General features: G+C 46.6%; 1 protein-coding gene across 1 annotated transcript in view; it reads right to left on the bottom strand.

Annotated features, from left to right (window-relative positions):
- Positions 1-326: 326 nt before the first annotated feature.
- LOC146810896 (5-phosphohydroxy-L-lysine phospho-lyase-like) overlaps positions 327-13,494 on the bottom strand; it is a 250,027-nt gene continuing 236,859 nt past the window's right edge. Inside the window, exon 13 of the mRNA XM_085617945.1 lies at positions 327-3,770. The gene's annotated coding sequence lies outside the window, so the exon portion shown is untranslated. The remainder of the gene's footprint in view (positions 3,771-13,494) is intronic.

Here is a 13,494-nt window from a genome sequence, read left to right as displayed (position 1 = left end):
GGTGCACCAATCCCTGCTTGAGTATCCTACTAATGACTTACCTGTGGAGTGTGTACGGTGCGGCATTAGAGCGTGTAAATAGTGTTACCACCCACGTTTTCTGAACTACCTAGAACTGTGTCACCAGACTTCCTGTAGAGTGCAGTAACTTGCAAGAGTACAGTGACTTTTGGCAAGGCGCTAGTTGTGCAATCGAGGAACTTCATAAACTGTGGTGCATACCAAAAGAAGTGACATAACTTCTGTGTTTACCATTGCCAAGACCCCAAACCATGAATGTTAAGTATATCCTAGAATTTCAATGCGTGTTAAAACAACCACAATGATTTATGAATGTCTTGGTGACCACTTGTGTTTCTATTTATTTAGCACTCCCATAGTTGCTCTTTCCAGATGGTGATTCACTTGCATTATCATTCCAATTACGCGGTATTCCAGTTGATCACAGGTACCTTAAACTCTTATTGGAAGTACGGGTCAGGTGGAAGGACAGGGGGTTATTCAGCATCTGGTTCAGCATAAGTAATCTGTCCCCTTTCTTGAAAGGTCGACCTGACCCGGAAAACGACATCCTGGAAGACCCTGCTCCCTGAGTCTTACCAGCACATTCCGGAGTACATAACTCTCTTTCTGAACTACAGGTAAGGTGACAGGAGGTGGGTCCCTATCGTCTGCACCCCGTGGTGTAAGCCACCAGGTAAAGTTTCACCATTGTACCTTGTCACAAAAATGGGAAGTCATTTGGGTCCAGATGTAAGATGTGACCAAAATGTGGAGAAAAGAAAGATACAATGATAGAGAAGAGACAGAGGGAAGCAAAATATGGAGGAAAGTATTTGGAAGTATAACTATAACGAAGGTGATAAAGATGTTTCGGATAAATGATCATTAGTTTTGGCCATTTAACGAAACAACACATTTATTAAACTATCATGACAATTTACCCCCATGATCAAGGAGATATCAGCACACTCCAGCGAGAGATATTGTCAACAAAGTTAGCATACTGCACAGACCTTCTGGTAACACTAAAGGGCACTTCCTTTACAGTGTGTGGGTCGTGATCATGATCAGTGGCTTAAAGCGCACTACTCACCTATAAGGGTCTCAAGGTGTGTGGGTGGGAACTGCGGGTCCGTTGTAGGCGGTTTGGTTCTATCAAAGAGCCAGGTCTTGAGGTCCTTCCTGAATTGAGGCAGTGACAGTGATTGCCTGAGGTGGAGAGGAAGGTTGTGCCAGGTCTTTGCTGTGAGGTAAGAGAAGGATCTTCCTCCGGCCGTGGTCTTGCAGATACATGGAATGATTGCCGGGGCCAGCTGGGCAGAGTGAAGGTCTCTGGTGGGTGTGTGGAATTTGAGGCAATGGTTGCGGTACGCAGGCCCTGCATCGTGTAGAGCTTTGTAGGCGTGTGTGAGGAGCTTGAAGGTGATCCTTTTGCTGACTGGGAACCAGAGGAGGTCTCTCAGGTGTCCGGTGATGTGGCTGCGGTGGGGGATGTTGAGGATGAGTCTGGCGAAGGTGTTCTGAATGTTCTGAAATTTCTTGAAGAGTTTCTGGGTGATGCTGGTGTAGAGTGCATTTCTGTTGTCTATTCTGCTACTTGTTGAGTGCAGTGATGACTGTCCTTCTGGACTCGATAGAGATCCACTTGAAAATCTTTCTGAGCAGGTGTAGCGTGAGAAAGCAGGATGATGAGATGGCATTGATCTGGCAGCTCATGGTGAGAGAGGAGTCCAGAATGATGCAGAGGTTCTGTGTGTGGTCTGTGGGTGGGTTGGGGGGCTTCAAAGTGCTGTGGGTCACCAGGAGTCATCCCAAGCAGTGGGTGTGGAGCCCATGATGAGTACTTCGGTTTTCTCAGAGTTGAGCATGAGGGAGCTGTTCTTTATCTATGTGGTAACAGCCTTCATCCTGTCGCTTACTAGGTCCCTCCTTCATTGGAGCCAGAGTGTCAGGGCAGTTGGAGTTCCAACGGTAGAGGTAGCATGCTGCGGTGTTAGCGTCCGTGGAAGTTGGTGGGGGTGGGGGGTTTACTAAGGGAGGTAGTAAGCTACTCTTCAGTGAACTTGTTCCAACTTTTTCGAGGGTAGCGGGGGGCATGGTGGTGTACAGCGGGTTTGGTGAAGGACAAGTAGACACAGCGGTGGTCGGTCTGTGGTGTGGCTGAAGGTGATGTTACTGGCGGAGAAGATGGGGTTGAGTGTGTGTCCTGCTGAGTGGGTGGGGAGGTGACCTGCTTGAGTCAGACGGTGGCGAGGTTCTCCAGCAGGGATGAGGTGTTTTTGTTGTTGGGGTCTGTGGAGGCGAGAGCGTGTGGTGCGATGAAGTCGCTGAAGGGTGGGCGGGTCCCGGGGGCCTGTATATGAGGGTGCTGGAGAGGGTGGTGTTCGGGTTGGTCTGGGCCTTAAAGTGGAAGACGATCCATGTTGGTCAAGTGGTCGTCCGCGTGGGTGGGGAGGCGGAGGGTGCTTTTGTGTACGATGGCGATGCCTCCCCCTGCTTTGTTGATGATCTATAAATACACAGCATAAGGGTGTTCCTATAACTTTTTTACTAATTGATCTGGAGTTTTTTAAATAATATCTTAAACCAAAAACTGCTGTCTCAGAGCTCTGGTAGGTGGAGAGACAGTTGGCGACACATCAAAGGAATGAAATGCAGGCGAATCAGAAACAACATAGCAACGATTAAATCCTGAAAAGAAGATCAGAAGAAGAGGAAAGCCTTGATGACTAGAACTGGGCAATCAACAGACAGCAATGTAAGGAGGAGGCTCTTCTGGGATGTATCAGGCAGTAGGATGCCTGGCGTTAGAGTGCAGGCAGTACAATGAGCAAAACATGTAAGTCTTTAGGCCTCTCCTAAGCTTTAGGAAGTCACTTACAAATCTGGCTGGATAAGGAAGGGAGTACTAAAGGGAGAACCCTTGGACATGAAGCAATCTGTCCTCAAATCTTTTCAACTTTAGAGGTATGGGCAACAGGAACTTTGAAGAGGTGATTCTCAAATGCTGCTCGGTTGATATGGATGAAAAAGTTTAGACAAGTAATCACTAAACAGTTTGTGGCCCATGCATTACTTTTTGAATTTAGCCCTCATTTTGGTGGGCTGTCCAAATAGTGATAAAGTCTAGGGTGATCTGGTCTTATACATGAGACCACATATGAGCCCTGCAGGATGGTTTTGAATTATTTGCAAGTTATTAATCAAGTTCCTAGGGAGGCCAATGAAGATGTTGATGCAATAATCCAGGTGGGATTTCAGCAATGAAAGGATAAGTGCAAACTTTTGGGATTGGTGGAAAAAGGAAGAATGCACTGAAGCAGGCACAAATGGTGAAATGAATTTTCAGTTATTGAGTTCATATGTGAGAGAACACCCAGATTCCAAACTTTCTGGGCGGGCTTTGGCGGCAGTTCCAGGTAAAAGGTAGAGGAGGGGGAGCTGACTGGGTCTAGAAATAAGTTTTCAGTTCTTTTGGCTATTCAGATAAAGCCAGTTTCAGTTCATCCAGACTTGGACTAGATTCAAGAAGATCATAACGTGATGGTGTGCTCCTGAACCTTATTCCAATTTTGATTGGATTTGTGCATCATGCGTGTACATATCTTAACAGACAGTGTGGCCATCCATGATATGCGCTAAGGGTGCCATGATTACGAGGAACAGGCACATATGTCTTGATAGTCATTCACTGGATTAATTTCGATGAGCATCATTTATCCATTTGTTGATTTTCTTGAGTCCGCAATTCAATCATTACTGAAATCCTAAAAAACAAATGAAAACATTAAATAGACTAACAAATTGCAGATTTTTTATGAAAGCTAATACTTAGCAAATACCATCACTTTGATAGCCTGTTAGAACCAATGAAATAGTTTTACAACCAGTGTTATACATTTAAGAATTAGGTGCAAATCGCCTAACTAGTGACTCCTCAATGTAAAAAAACAATTTTGTTTTCAGTGTGGGAATTGTAATGACTAATGACTAAGCAGTGTGTGTTACAAAACACCTGCTGGTATAAACCTCAGTTCATTTGAGTGCATTTTCAATGTAGATTTCCCCTGTTTGTCTAAGAAGTTAGAATCTTAAGAAAGAAATTTAGGTTAATAGCACAGGCAAATTTCATTATTTTGCACAGCCAACTACCATGACAAAATCAAAGATGAACAAAACTATGTCCAGCAAGATAAGGTAAATACCACACACTTTAAGTGGAGGCAGTGGTGACAAAGAAGAGAAAGGAAGAAGATATGCTAATGGCGTGGTCCCTACATCGTTCTACCTATAAGGAGAGGAAATATGCATTTTAATTCAAGTCATATAGGCTAAACTGCAAGCTCAAAAACTTGCAATCACATTCAAGCAGCAATATCATTTATAGTGTTTAAAGTATTTTTTGGAGGCCATGCCTACAATGATGGATTTAGAGGCCACAGAACCACTCACAGAAGGCATGTTTTACTTACTCCAGACAGTGGGAGAATGATGTACATTCTGTGAGAGAATGTTAAAACCGAGCCCTAATAGGAATGAACAGATACCATAAGGTTGGTGGGGGAGAAAGGGCTCTGTTAATAAGTCCAGAGGCACTGAATAGTGCTAAGGTTGGGGCTATCCAGAGAGGACCATGTTAAAAGAGGAAGAAAAAAAATAATGGGACAAGGGGCTTCATTTGCAATTTGGTGGAGCAGGAGCACCGCCATACGTCTGTTGTGCTCTTACCCCATCTAAATCATGGTTCCCATGCTCTATTTAGCATTATGGGAGGGAAGCAATGGGTTTGCATCAGCTCAGCTTCCATCCGTTCCACCAGTGTACACCAGTGATCTGTCAGTCTGTCCGCCAAAAGGGAAACCAGGTCAAAATGACAGTTATCCCACCCTATTGAGGGCAGGGGGACCATCACTCAATTTCCCTTTTCATGTTCTTCGTACAAGGCATGGCGGACACAGGCAGACAAAACACAGAATGCCCCTCAAGCACAGGGAGGAACTCTTTGTACATCAGGCCCATTTGCTTTTTGTATTAGGAAAACAAACTCCTGCTTTGGGATTTTATTTTTTCATTAGAAAAATGTCTGCAGGGCAGGTGCTGTCAACATGATGCCCACTCTTCAGAGCTTCAGTGGCAGATCAGAGATTCCTGTCAGGATCTCCAATTTGGGGGCAAAATCCTCCATCAAGCTGGCCGAGGTCATGGCATCTGACCGCCCTCCCCCTGATGAACCACCTGCAGAATCTATATTGCCCCTAATGGCCTAGTCTGTTTTGTCAACAGAAAACTAGGGAAAAACTCTATCTGTAATCTCCAGGTCTGAGACAGCCAGTCAGCTTAAGAGTGCATTTTCAGGTCTAATGCCTGATTCGCAGGCCATCCTGCTAAGCGACTCAAAAGCAGATAAGCATTCCATAAGATGTTAAAATGAGGTGAGGAGACCAATGTCGGCAGATGTTCTTCAAGCGGTGAAAAATAAGTGCTGCTCTCCCCACAGGGGTGTGGTTCGCCTCAAGTTTGGCCTGCAGAAAAAGCATACATGTAAAGGTTAATACTGCTATATTCCCATGCCTTCCTCGACCAGATGGACAAGGCCTGAAAAGAGCTGAATAGGACCAAAACACTAGAACCTAGAGAAACGCCCCATCCCCTTTTTATACCGCTTGAGTATCAAGGGCCCAAACATCATGTTATTTTGGCAGCCAAAGTTAAAAGACCTAGACTACGCCAGGATTTCCTGTCAAAACCGCAGGTCACCAATTTTAAATGGCCGTGGAGGACAAGACTGTGGGATTCCTTAGCAAGCCTGTACGGAAGGGACAAGAAGCAAAAACGATGGATGTGGTTATTGATGGCCAACTCCAGAAGATTTGTGAACCAAGCCCGTGAGCTCCAAAGAGGAGCCACCAGAGACGCAGACTCCGGCACGGACTAATTCTGGAGAGGCGTGATGTCGCAGCTGAAGTTCGAAACGCACAGGGCTGGAGGCTGGACCATTCTTGAAGAAAGAAGTCCAAAGAAGCTGCTTCTGGATCGGGCTGTTACTGAAGAAGAGAAGTACCTGATGGCTTCATCCTAAAGCCGTTACTCACTTAAGACCTGGCTTGAAAGACCTGTCTGTAGTGCATCCATTTGCTCTTGTCGCAGCGAAAGCATGAGTGTCAATTGGCAATCCTGTTCTTGAATCCAGAATTGTTCTTTGCCTGAAGAAAGATCTTTCTAAACAAACAAAAATGGCAAGTCCCATGTAATCTTTGCTTGAACTTTGCAAAGCGGAGGTCTCGATGATTGACATAGCTGATATCAGAGGCATTGCCCTTGTGTTGAAGGATTCAATATTCCGCCTGGCGAGGGTCTTGATGGAGCACGAAACCTCCAGTAACGTATTAATGAGCAAGGACCTCGAGTACGGTCCACTTGCCACCTGTTGACACTTTGTTAGAGCTGTCAAAAGTCCTAATTTGATCTGACTCCCTCCTAAGGTCTCTTGCAAGCAATTTAGTTGACTCCCATCTCAAATGGCAAACAGATGCATTTTATATATAATGGAAAATCCTTCCACAACAATGAGAATTCTCCATTGAACCCCAGTTAAATCCCAATGTATTCACTTATTATAGACTTAAACCCCAGGTTCAGTGTATGTATCCTGATTAGTCCAGACCAGAACCTGGTGGGCAGCTTGACCAGGGGAATGATGTGTAATATCTAACCCTAGATGCTCTTGATCCACTCCTTCCGGAAACAAGTTCTGATTTAGGGTTCCACATAACCACTCTGGAGTACAGTGGAAAGACCACAAAATTGAAGGTTACTCCACCTCCATCCATGGCAGGCAACTTGTTCTGGTAGCCTTCACCACTGTCACAGCTTTGCTAAGTGCCCAGCCTCTCTACATTGCTTCAAGGCTAAGTGCACTGTGCTCCAGTTCCCTGGTCCTGTCCCTCACCTTAGACAGTTCTTCGTCGACTATGTTAAGGTTAATGTCAGTGCATCAGTTGTATCACTCCAGAATAAGATGTTTGATATTAGTGTTACTGTCAGCAAACCTATGCCAGTTGTATCTCACATCTAAGCATGGTTCGAAGTCATGCAACAAATGCTCTCTCATGCATCCGAAGACCTTCAGAGAGTGTTCCAAATTATGGGTCTGTTCCCACTCCAAAACCCCATACAGATCTAGGTCTCCGTTCTCAGATAGGTTTTAGACAATGTCTAAGTACAAGTTTTGGAGCAATAATAGACGCCCTGGTGGTAGCCCCGGTCAGTTGCTTACACTCCAGGTACAGATAGTACAACCAGAACTTAAAAGCTCGACTCCGGACCCAATGTCCTCTTCCAATCTAAACCCACAGATGGAGTTTTACAGTCCATCAGCGACTCCACAGAAATGAGAGGCCTTCAAGGAGGCAATGGTGCAGTTCTTCAGGAAGATTCTGGGTGCCCGTAAAAGGTCTCCAGCCCCACGGATCCACAGGGTCCTCAGTTGGATTTCTGCTTGCAGACCCTAACCTGGCGCTGACTGATTCAGTTAGGCCTCCATCCAGCTCCACAAGCAGTGCTGAGCCACTCTTCCATCACTTTGCCCAAGGCCTTATTAGTTCCAACTGGGCTGATGCTGGCCCTGACTTCAACCCAGATACCAACAGTAGTTCAGCTAGATCTCGTCAAACGTTTTGTTATAAAATTATTAAAGCACATACATAACGTTTCATCAGTGTTCCTGCTTTGGCGTCTGTATCTTCTGATTCTTGAGGCCTTATTCAACTCCGACTCAGAAGCACCACATACTTCACAGGACAGAGATGATGAGGATGGGGCTGGTAAATAGTTTTAACAAATATATATCTTTATTGTTTTGTTTTTCTTTAAACAATAGCAAAACTCAACTGCAGTCACACAGTATCTTACAGAGCCATCTTGAAGGAGTTCATTTTGTCCGTAATACATTCATACTGCCATTTACAGTTTGGTTAAAGACATTTAGAACATTGCAATAGGGTTTCCCCCACCCCACAATGCAAAATTCGTTTCCCATTGGTTCAACTCAGTGGTCCCCCTCTGTGTGTTTTGTATATTGGTGTCTTATATTTCTTTTGTGACATGTCTAGATCATATCGTCCATCATGTCCTGTCCATAGTGTTTCCTCCAGCCGTCCCATACCTTATGGAATTTTTTCAGGCTGCCTCTGTCTTATATGTGACCCTCTCTGTGGCCATGTACATGTCTATTCCCATTCTCCATTCTCAGAGCGTCCCAATGGCTGTGTCTCCCCAGCGCCTCACTATATCTCCTTTCGTCACCACTAAGCCTAGTGTGCTGAGTAACAGTTGTGGTCTCTCTATATCTATGTCATTCGGGATTCCTAGTAGTATAAATTTTGGGTCTGGGGGTATGTCCGTCTTTATTACTGTATACAGTTCTCCTTTAACTGCCTTCCAGTAAGTCTGTATATTTGTGTAAACTGGCTGGTAAATTGTTGACCCTCATTATACAGATGATGGTCTTTATTTGCACCTCCAAAACACAAGTGGACTCAGTACCTTGGAAGAGGTAAAGTTGGACTCTTCATTGGGTTCCCCCCACTGAGTTAAATGCCTCCTTTGCTGTAGTAGTATGCAGCAGAGATGCTGGACCTTCAGTTGCAAATAGAAGAAAATGAGCAAATCTAATTATTGTAGTTTTGTAACCTGACACTTCAGAACTTTTACTGCTCCCCTCAGTGAAGCGATGACAACTTATTTGGCAGCAGTGTGGGCGGACCCCTGCTCTGTGCCATCCACCAGTAAGTCATTCCACAGCTAGGAACCACACTACTGCCCTGGGTGATCAAACCTTTTTGACTCTGCACCCATTACTGGAAGGTTTTGTAGTGCAGGCCTCTGCTTGCAACGTAAACCCAAATGTCTTTCCTACTACTCTGCCAGACATAGAAATTAAACAGATTGATGCACATGGCACAAGTGTGTTTTCAACCAGTTTCACTTTACGCTCTTTGAATGTACTCTACCTGTTGGGGAGATGCATCCATTCCCTCTGGGATATGGTGAGAAAGATCTTGTCCACTCTCCTTAAGGAGTTTCAAAACCCCTTTGCCAAAACAGTCAATGACTAAAAGAATGTGGCAAAGTAAATTTTGCGGATTGGCCAGGACACCAGACAGTGTAGGTTATGCTGTGAGCACTGGTGTGGTTATTTGCTGTCATGCCTGAATTCCTGCCACAGTATTCTCTGGGGACATGTTTTGATGGCTTCAGGCCGTTTGGAGAGAAGGGGATTCAGATTTGGAGCTGGTCAAAGATAGCCATACTATGGCTCACTCCTTGGGCTTCCTAGCCCAGGCCTCCCAGTTTCATCAACAATTACAAAAAAATCAGAGGTTATTTCTAGGGCCAGGCTTGCAGCCAAAGGCCGTCATCTCAGTCCATGCATCAGCCTGCTTTTGAGGTTCCATGGGGCATGGTGGTGGCAGAGGATGGGGCAAACAACATCATAACTAGTCCTCCTCTTCCTCTTTCCCCACCAAGCTTTTCCCCTGAGGGCATCACTTGCAGCAAAAGTGGAGAAAAAAAAGCTTTTACCTGCCCAACTGGCGCACAAGTACCTCAGATTAGTTGATTATGCAGGTTGTTCACTAAGGTGACAACCTTCCCTGGGCATGGCCATGGGTGCATGAAGTAGAACACGCTGATCCAGAGTTCCTGCCCAGGCACCCGATTGGAAATCATCATTGCAGCACCACACCCAAATCTACCCTGATATATCATGTGGATACCCCACTGAGGGAGAAGTCTTGCCCAATGGGATTTTTAACTGTTATGTTCTGTTACATGTCGCCAAAGAGAGGAATGGAGAGGGAGCTGAGAAAAAGCCCAAGGAATATAGGAGGCCACTTGTGCGACTTGAGAAGTGATGGACTGCCCCAGACAAGCTGAGCAGGAGGACCGTGAGGGAAAGAGAAATTACACCTGGAGCCTGGAGGACAGGAGAACTGAGCAGATTTATTAGAAAATCCAGTGTTAGCTTGTCAGCATGGAGCATTGACCTGGGGTGAATAGAGCAGAAGCGGAGAAAAGTCCCAAGCATGATGGAGGCCGTTTGCATGTCTTGAGAAGTAGTGGATCACCTAAGCTGGGCTGCACAGGGGAACTATTGGAAAAGACAAAATAACACCCGCAGGCCAGGGGTATTGACTAGATTTGTCACAAACTCCAGCGAGTGTGAGCTTGGCACTGCAAAGCAGGGTCATTGGGAACCATGCTTGCACAGAAGGACAAGTTACCTAATTTCGGTAATGCCTTATCTGGTAGAGACATGATCTAGCCGCAGAATCTTTACCTGTGACCTTCCCAGGCATCAGACTGGATCTGGAAGATTTTTCTTGAGCAGTACCCCTGAGCTCCAATAGGTGGTGCAGGTCAAGTCTGCGTGATGTCGTCATCAATATTGGCGCCACGTCAGTGGGGAGACTGCAGTACTTTTCATGACTTTCCATGCCAGAAGCGCGGAGAATTGAAGTTGACTGTCAGTGGTGTGTTTATAAAACTAGGGCTCTGAAGGGGAACAGCCCTGACAGTGATAACTGATCAGCAATGCGGGAAGGCTGGGTGAGTCTGTAAGGAATCTGCGGCTAGATCATGTCTCTACCAGATAAGGCTTAACCAAAGGAAAGTAACTTGTCCATCTGAAAGAGACATCTAGCTGCAGATTCCTTACCTGTGAACAGATACCCAAGCAATACCATCCCCGGTGGACGGACTGCGGAACAGTTTAAACCAGAAAGTCCTGTAGGACTGAATGGCCAAAGAGGCCCTCCCTACACACCTGATTGACCAGGCAATAATGCTTGGCAAATGTTTGCAGGGATGCCCATGTAGCCACCTGGCAGATGTCAAGGACTGGGACACCACACTGGAGAACCATGGTGGCTGCCTTAGCTCTGGTGGAATGAACTCTGAGGCCTTCCAGAGGCTGTTTCTTTGCCAGAGCATAACAGATCTTAATGCCGAGGTTAACTCATCGGGAGATGATCTTCTTCTATACATCCCCTCTTTGCTCCAACGTATCCCACAAAGAGTTGGTTACCCACCCGGAACTCTTTAGTGTGGTCAAGGTAGAATGATAACGGTATTTTTGTGTCCAGACGGTGGAGACGTTCTTCTTCTTTAGAAGGATGCGGAATAGCATAAAAGGTGGGCAAGGTGACAGATTGTCCATGGTGGAAAGAAGTCACCACTCAAGGCAAAAAAGATCCCTAGTGCGGAGCACAACCTTATCTGGGAAGGCGGTCAGGTGCGGAGGCTGAAAAGAAAGTGCCTGCAATTCGCTCACCCTCCTGGCTGAAGTTATTGCCACTAAAAAGGCTGTTTTGATCATAAGCAGCCGGAGGGGCCAATTGTGCAGTGGCTCAAAAGGGGCACACATTAGGTAAGTGAGGATCAAGTTATGGTCCCACTGGGGCATGATAAAAGGTGAGGGTGGGAAACAGATGTGTAAGCCCCTTCAGAAATCTACTTACAGTGGGGGACTTGAAGAATGACGGTTGGTCTGGCAACCATAGAAAGGCAGAAAGGGCCAAAAGGTAACCCTTTAGAGTGCCCAGAACAGATCCCTGCTGGGCAAGAGATACGATAAAAAGTAGTATGTCAGAAAGAGAGGCAGACGGGGTCAATGGACCGTTCTGTACAATATTTACAAAATTTGTGCCATCAACAGGCATATATCGACATAATGGAGGGACGCACAATTCTGGAGGAAGGTCAAATGCTGTCAACTGTCGCCGCTAAATCTCCACGCAAGGAGGCGGAGGGTTGACAGGTTCGGATGGAGGACCCATCCCCTGCTGCTGCGACAGAAGATCCTCCCAAAGGGGCAGCCAGATCAGAGGATTGATGCTCATTTGCAGAAGCTTGGGATACAAAACTCTCCATGCCCAGTCTGGAGCCACAAGAATGACTTGTGACCTGTTACTCCTGTTCTACTTGAGCACTCTTGACAGGAGTGGTGAGTGAAAAGGAGGCCTGAGCTCCACTAAAGATAAAAAGCGTCTCTGAGTGAGACCCACCTTGGATACTCCAATGCACAAACTGCTGACATTGTGCATTCTCAATGGTGGTGACTGATCTAACCAAGGCTCTCCCCACTGCTGAAAGAGTCCCATCATCATTTAAGGATGGAGAAGCCACTCGTGATCCGCTACACAGCGATGGCTGAGTTTGTCAGCATTGGGGTTTAGGGAACCGGCCAGGTGTTGAACCACCAGGGATATGCCCTGTTGTTCCAGCCAAGTTCAGAGGTGCAGAGCCTCTTGACAGAGGGTCCACAACCCCACCGCCCCGTTTGTTGCAGTACCACATGGCGGTGGTGTTGTCTGTGAACACCTGCACAAGCCTTCTGTTGAGGGATGGTAAGAAGGCTTTCAGTGCCAATCGGATAGCACAAAGCTCCAACAGATTGATGTAGAGCCCAGCTTCCGCCAGAGTCCTCTGATCTCCACCTCCTGCAGATGGCAGCCCCACCCCAGGAGTCATGCATACATCACCATTGTTAGATCCGGGTGGGGAAGGGAGAGGGGTCTGCCTGTCACCCATTTGTGGTTTTTCTGCCACCACTGCAGATCTTGCGCAGTTCCTGCCAAGATCTGGACCAGATCATTGAGATTTCTTCGAGGCTGTGCCTATTAGAACTTCAGGTCCCACTGCAGAGCACGGAGGTGCCATCTGGCATGATTCACTAGTGACTATCAGGAAGCAGGAGTCCATGGAACTCATCAGCCTCAGAGTCAGTCTCACCAAAATCCAGCACAGAGGCTAAAACATCAATATCATAGCCTGAATATGCTGGAATAGCCGTTCAGGAGGATAGGCCCGAACCTGTGCTCTGTCCAGAACAGCGCAGATTAAAGGGAGCGTCTGGAAGGAATCAGGTGTGCCCTCTGCACGTTGATAGTGATCTCCAGCGGTGTAGTCTGGAGGTGGAAGTCAACAGCCTGGGGCGAGCCCGCCTTCAACAGCCAGTCTTTGAGATAGGGGAAGACTGGAATCCAGTATCTCTGCAGATGAGCTGCGGCCACTGCCATCACCTTGGTTAACACCCAAGGAGCATTGGTGAGGCCGAAGCGGAGCATTGCAAACAAAGTGCTCGTGGCCCACCATAAACCGCAGGTAGCGACGACTGGCAGGCAGGCTGGGAATATGGAAGCAAGCGTCCTGCAAGTCCAGTGCTACCATCCAGTCTCTTGGGTCCACGGCAGGAGGAACTTGAGCCACAGTGATCATCTTGAACTTCTCTTTTTTGAGGAAGTAGTTGAGGCCCTGGGCTCGAGGATAGGATGAAGGCCTACGTCCTTTTTGGGGACCAGAAAGTAGCGGAAGTAGCAACCATAGCCTACTTCTGGAACCGAAACCCTTTATATGGCTCCCTTGGCAAACACAGTCCTTCCTCTCGAAGTAAAGTAATGGGTTAGATAGTTACAGATTGTGTGGTATGGA

The sequence above is a fragment of the Triturus cristatus genome, chromosome 7, assembly GCF_964204655.1.
Source record: "Triturus cristatus chromosome 7, aTriCri1.1, whole genome shotgun sequence".
In the NCBI taxonomy this organism is placed as follows: Eukaryota; Metazoa; Chordata; class Amphibia; order Caudata; family Salamandridae; genus Triturus; species Triturus cristatus.
The sequence above is the reverse complement of the archived record's forward strand: the minus strand, read 5'-3'. Positions and strand labels throughout refer to the sequence as shown.